This window comes from Cebus imitator, unplaced genomic scaffold, assembly GCF_001604975.1.
Source record: "Cebus imitator isolate Cc_AM_T3 unplaced genomic scaffold, Cebus_imitator-1.0 Scaffold197, whole genome shotgun sequence".
Lineage (NCBI taxonomy): Eukaryota > Metazoa > Chordata > Mammalia > Primates > Cebidae > Cebus > Cebus imitator.
In genome coordinates, this window is record NW_016107512.1 from 2,045,075 (window position 1) to 2,050,830 (window position 5,756).

The window sequence follows — 5,756 nt, forward strand, 5'->3', positions numbered from 1 at the left end:
TTTTTGAGACAGAGTCTCACTCTGTTGCCCAGGCTGGAGTGCAGTGGCATGACCTTGGCTCACTGCAACCTCTGCCTCCCGGGTTCAAGCAATTCCCCTGCCTCAGCCTCCCAAGTAGCTAGAACTATAGGTGCATGCCACCATGCCTGCTAATTTTTGTATTTTTAGTAGAGACGGGTTTCACCATGTTGGCCAGGCTGGTCTTGAACTCCTGACCTCATGATCCACCTGCCTCCCAAAGTGCTGGGATTACAGGCATGAGCCACCGTACCCAACCTATATGGGATATTTTGATACAGGCATAAAATGTGTAATAATTACAGCAGGATAAATGAGATATCCATCACCTCAAAAATTTATCCTTTGTGTTATTATAAACAATCCAATCATACTTTTATTTTAAAATGTGCTATTAAATTATTATGGAGTAGTCACCCTGTTGTGCTATCAAATACAATATCTTATTCATTCTCTGTATTTTATTGTACCCATCAACCAACCTAACCCCTACCAACTATCCTTCTCAACTTCTGGTAACTGTCATTCTGTTTTCTATCTCCAGAAATTCAACTGTTTTTTCAGTTCCCACAAATAAGCGAGAACATGCAGTTTGTTTCTGTGCCTGGGTTATTTAACTTAACATAACGACCTCCAATTCCATCCACATTGTTGCAAATGACAGGATCTCATTCTTTTTTATGGCTGAATAGTACTCCATAGTGTATATGTACCAGTGTACATATACAGTGTACAGTGTATGAGGGTTCCCTTTTCTCCACATTTTCTTTATCCATTCATCTGTTGATGAACATTTGGGTTCTTCCAAATCTTGTCTATTATGAATAGTGCTGCAATAAACATGAGAGTGCAGATGGCTTTTTTTTTTTTTTTGGGTGTCACAAAAGGTAAAAATCCATTAAAACCTTAAGTTAAATATAAATGTTAGAACTCAATGTTTGCCTTTAGATTTTATACACATTTGTTTTGTTTTGGTTNTTAGACAGGGTGTCACCCAGACTAAGTGCAGTGGTGCAATCACAGCTCACTACAGCTTCAACCTCCTGGGCTCAAGTGATCCTCTCACCTCAGCCTCCCAAGTAGCTGGAACTACAGGCACATGTTACCACATCTGGCCAATTTTGTGTGTGTGTGTGTGTGTAGAGATAGGGTCTCACCATGTTGCCCAGGCTCAGATACACTGTTTTTTTGTTTTGTTTTGTTGTTGTTTTTAAGATGGAGTCTCATTCTGTTACCAAGGCTGGAGTGCAGTGGTGCAAATATTGACTCACTGCAACCTCTACCTCCCAAGTTCAAGCAATCTTCCTGCCTCAGCCTCCCGAGTAGCTGGAATTACAGGTGCATGCCACCATGCCATTAATTTTTTTGTATTTTTAGTAGAGATGGGGTTCTGCCATGTTGGCCAGGTTGGTTTCGCACTCCTGACCTCAGGGGATCCACCCGCTTGGCCTCCCAAAGTGCTTAGATTACAGGCCTGAGCCACAGTGCCCAGCCCACTAATTTCTTTTGAGTACATGCCTAGTAGTCAGATTGCTACATCACATATTGCTACGACTCTATTTTTAGATTTTGAAGAACCTCTAAACTCTTCTTCACAGTGGCTATACTAATTTACATTCCCATCAACAGTATATGAGGGTTCCCTTTTCTCCACATCCTTGCCAACATTTGTTATTGCCTGTCTTTTGGATAAAAGCCACTTTAACTTGGGTGAGATGATATCTGTTTTGATTTGCATTTCTGTGATGATCAGTTATGTTGATGATCTTTTCATATACTTGTTTGCCATTTGTATATCTTTGAGTCATTAGCTTCTTCTTGGAGGAAGAAGCTGCAGTTTTACTGCCTTTTGCTCCCTATCGCTCTCAGAGAGAAGGACCCACTTCAGGAGGTTGGGAGGACTGCTTTGGTATGTTTATTCTTAGATATGCTGCCTTCTCTAAGAAGGCGAATTTCATTTTCACAGGAAGTCCTTAGAACTTCCAGGACACATTAAATAATCATTTTCCAAGGTTCTCTAGCACTTTGTCTTGAATTACCTTGTACGCTTACCTCATCTGCCTAGGCAGGTCATCTTTATCCCAGCATCTAGCACAGGGCCCAACACAAAGAAACCAACCTTAGGGTGTGAGTCCCGTGTTGCTTTCATGCAGCTTGCAATGAGTCACTGGGGCAAATGCTTTACGGCTCCCCACATCTTGTAGGGCCTTGTATAGCGTCATCTCACAATATGCTTCATCTCTTCTATTTCAGTGCTTAGGAAAGACCAGTTGAGGCTCCACCCTTCCAGACATTTGCACTATACATTTGCAGGTACAGCAAATTATAGTATTGCACTTTTCTTCCTTGCCTGGCTTCCATTATTGAGTCAAATAGACGCTATGTAAAGAATGATAACAGGGAAAATTAACATTTCTTGTAGGAATACATTTCAGTTACTGACAGTGGATGTTTTGAAGAATAATTGGTGTGACTAAAATCTCTAAAATGATATTTTAACAAATACTACAAATAAGTAAGTCCACCTCAGAGAAGGCATTACTTAATCGTTTTTTTTTTTTTTGTTTTTTTTTTTTGAGACAGAGTCTTGCTCTGTCACCAGGCTGGAGTGCAGTGGCACTATCTCAGCTCACTGCAACCTCTGCCTTCTCTTGGGTTCAAGCGATTCTCATGCCTTGGCCTCCCAAGTAGCTGGGATTACAGGCATGCACCACCATGTCCAGCTAATTTTTGTATTTTTAGTAGAGATGGGGTTTCACCATGTTGGCCAGGATGGTCTTGATCTCTTGACCTCATGATCTGCTCACCTCAGCGTCCCAAAGTGCTGGGATTACAGGCGTAAGCCACCACGCCTGGCCTAGTTTATATTACTATTTTTAAAAAGAAATATACAAAACAAACAAAAAAGACTGAATTTGCTTTCTTAAAACATACTAATCCCCCCACCTGCAGAGAATTGCTGCACAGTCTGTTTGATTTTTTTCCCCTCGTTTTCCAACATCACCTTGCCATTACATGAACCTGTTGAGGGTACTCTATATAGAGCTAATAGTGGTTAACTGCTTAGGGGTATTGAGTGGGCTACATTTTGTGATTCAGTGGCATCAACTAGACTAATTCAGAATCAAGACTGCAGGAAAGGACCCCCTAACCCTTTGCCATGGCTGCCTTCAACCTGGTTGTGAAGAAATCAGCAACAGCTTTAAACAGTGGTTTTCCATGACGGATTTGGCTTTCCAAGTATCACTTAGAAATGTGTATTTAATCTCAAAGTATATAAAAAGAACTACCTACAAATAATTTTCAGCATGAAAAATGTATCCCTATGCTGGAAACTGAGGAGAAAAAGAATGAAGTGAAACTTGGTAGTCAGCTTGCTTATAAATCTGTTAGATGGTGGTCATGGAGTTGGCGTAAAGTCCTAGTAACAACCTCCGCATCTTCTTACTAAGGTCTGGAGGGTAATTTTAAAATAATATACTTTTTAAAATAATAAAAAAAAGTAGTCCTTACAGGTCATGAGACTATGTTAATGAGGCTAAATTGTGAATTCAGACAAATGCAAATGCTTACCTTTCTACAGAAGTGTCTTTCATTTCCTCTATGAAGCTCAAGGTCACAGAATCAGCAAATTCCAGTCTCTTCCCAAATCCAAAACGATTGGGCTTTTCCTCTTCTTCTCCTGGGCATTTGGAACAGGCATAGCTATAAAGCCCTTATTTGTAATTTCTACCCTCCTATTACCCATCCCCACCAAAAAAAAAAAAAAAAAAAAGGCAGCATCTTAGTTGAGACAAGAACCTAAATACTCATCTTTTGATAAAAAGCTACAAAGAGAAAGTCTGCTAGGAAGGCACTGAACCTTTGTAGCTTCATATTTTTATTTTCTACTTTGAAGCATTTCCTTTGAAGAACCTCATCTTTCCCTATTCCATGTTAATTCAAATTTGTCTTGTGGTTTAACAGACAAGACAATTGGACCTGGTCTGACTACTTCACCCATCTGACTATTAAATAGAAATGTGGCTCAAATCAGGCTAATCAACATCCTCCCTGAAACTCTGGTATTATAATATATACTCTCATTTTCATGATAGAAGCCTATAAGGACCAGGAAGCTTGAAATTGAAGGGGTTATCTTGCCTCTGAGTAGAGACTCCACTGAAAATAAGGCCAAGCAGAGCAGAGGGACTGGGGAAGAGAGTTCAGATGACATCTCTGATCTTCTGGATATAGCTCTGCCTCAGTTCCCTGGTTACCAACCCATAAATCACTACTCCCATCGTTTTTCTTAAGTTTATTTGCATTAAGTTCCTTTTTTTCTTCTTCCTAACCACATGACAATATGGAAAGGATTAGGTTTCTGATACAACCAAAAAGGTCCTAATTAACAAACATGTATCTTTATACAATAGAAATGCTTCTTGCATATAATAATTATATTGAGGCTGGGCACGGTGGCTCATACCTGTAACCCCAGCACTTTGGGAGGCCAAGGCAGGCGGATCATCTGAGTTCAGGAGTTCGAGACCAGCCTGGCCAACATAGTGAAACCCTGTCTCTACTATAAATACAAAAATTATTTGGGTGTGGTGGCAGGCACCTATAATCCCAGCTACTTGGGAGGTTGAGGCAGGAGAATCGCTTGAACCTGGGAGGTGGAAGTTGCAGTGAGCCAAGATCACACCATTGCACTTCATCTTGGGCAACAGGGCAAGACTCCATCTCAAAAAATAAAAAAATTATATCTGGCTGGGCACTGTGACTCATGCCTATAATTCCAGCATTTTGGGAAGCCAAGGCAGGTGGATTGCTTAAGTCCAGGAGTTCAAGACCAGCCTGAGCAACATGGTGAAACCCTGTATCCACAAAAAACAAACATTAGCCAGGTGTGGTGGCACAGGCCTGTAGTTCCAGCTACTTAGGAGGCTGAGGTAGGAGCATTGCTTGAGCCCAAAAAGACTGAGGCTGCAGTGAGCTATGATTGTGCCAATGCACTCTAGTCTGGGCAACAGAGCAAGAAGACTCTGTCTCAAAAACAAAACAAAACAATAATTACATCACCTGGTGTAAAGTCAGGATATTGTAGGTAGTTTTACATACATATTTTCTTAGTGCATGATTTAAAAGACAACATTGTGGGGGGAAAAAAAACAAAAAAAAGGGCTGGAAAATAAAGGTTGGAAAAAAGTACTGGAAAATTGAGGAAAAAGTAAGTTATGATATATAGAAAACAAATAAAATTGTAGAAGTCCTTTCTCATCAGTAATTACTTCAAATGTAAATAAACTCACCAAATGCTATGATCTCAATGTTTTTGTGTGCCCCCCCAATTCACAATTAACAAAATTCACATTATGTTAAAACTTAATCCCCAATACAATGACATTTAGAGATGTGGCCTTTAGGAGTGCCCTGATAGTCTTATCAGGGCAGAGGCCTCATGAATTGGATTAGTGCCTTTATAGAAGAGGCCACAGAACCTGTTTGCCCGTTCTGCCACGTGAGGTTACCGTGGAAAGACTTTTATCTATGAGAAAGAAGGTTCTCACCAGACACCAAATCTGTAAGCACTTTGATCTTGGACTTCCCAGCCTTTGGAGTTGCGAACAGTGAATGTTTTTTTAAATTACCCAATTTAAGCTATTTTGTTGGAGTAAACTGAATGGATTAAAACATAAATTGAAAGACAGAAATTGGCAGAATGGATAAGAAAAAACATGATCCAACTATATGCT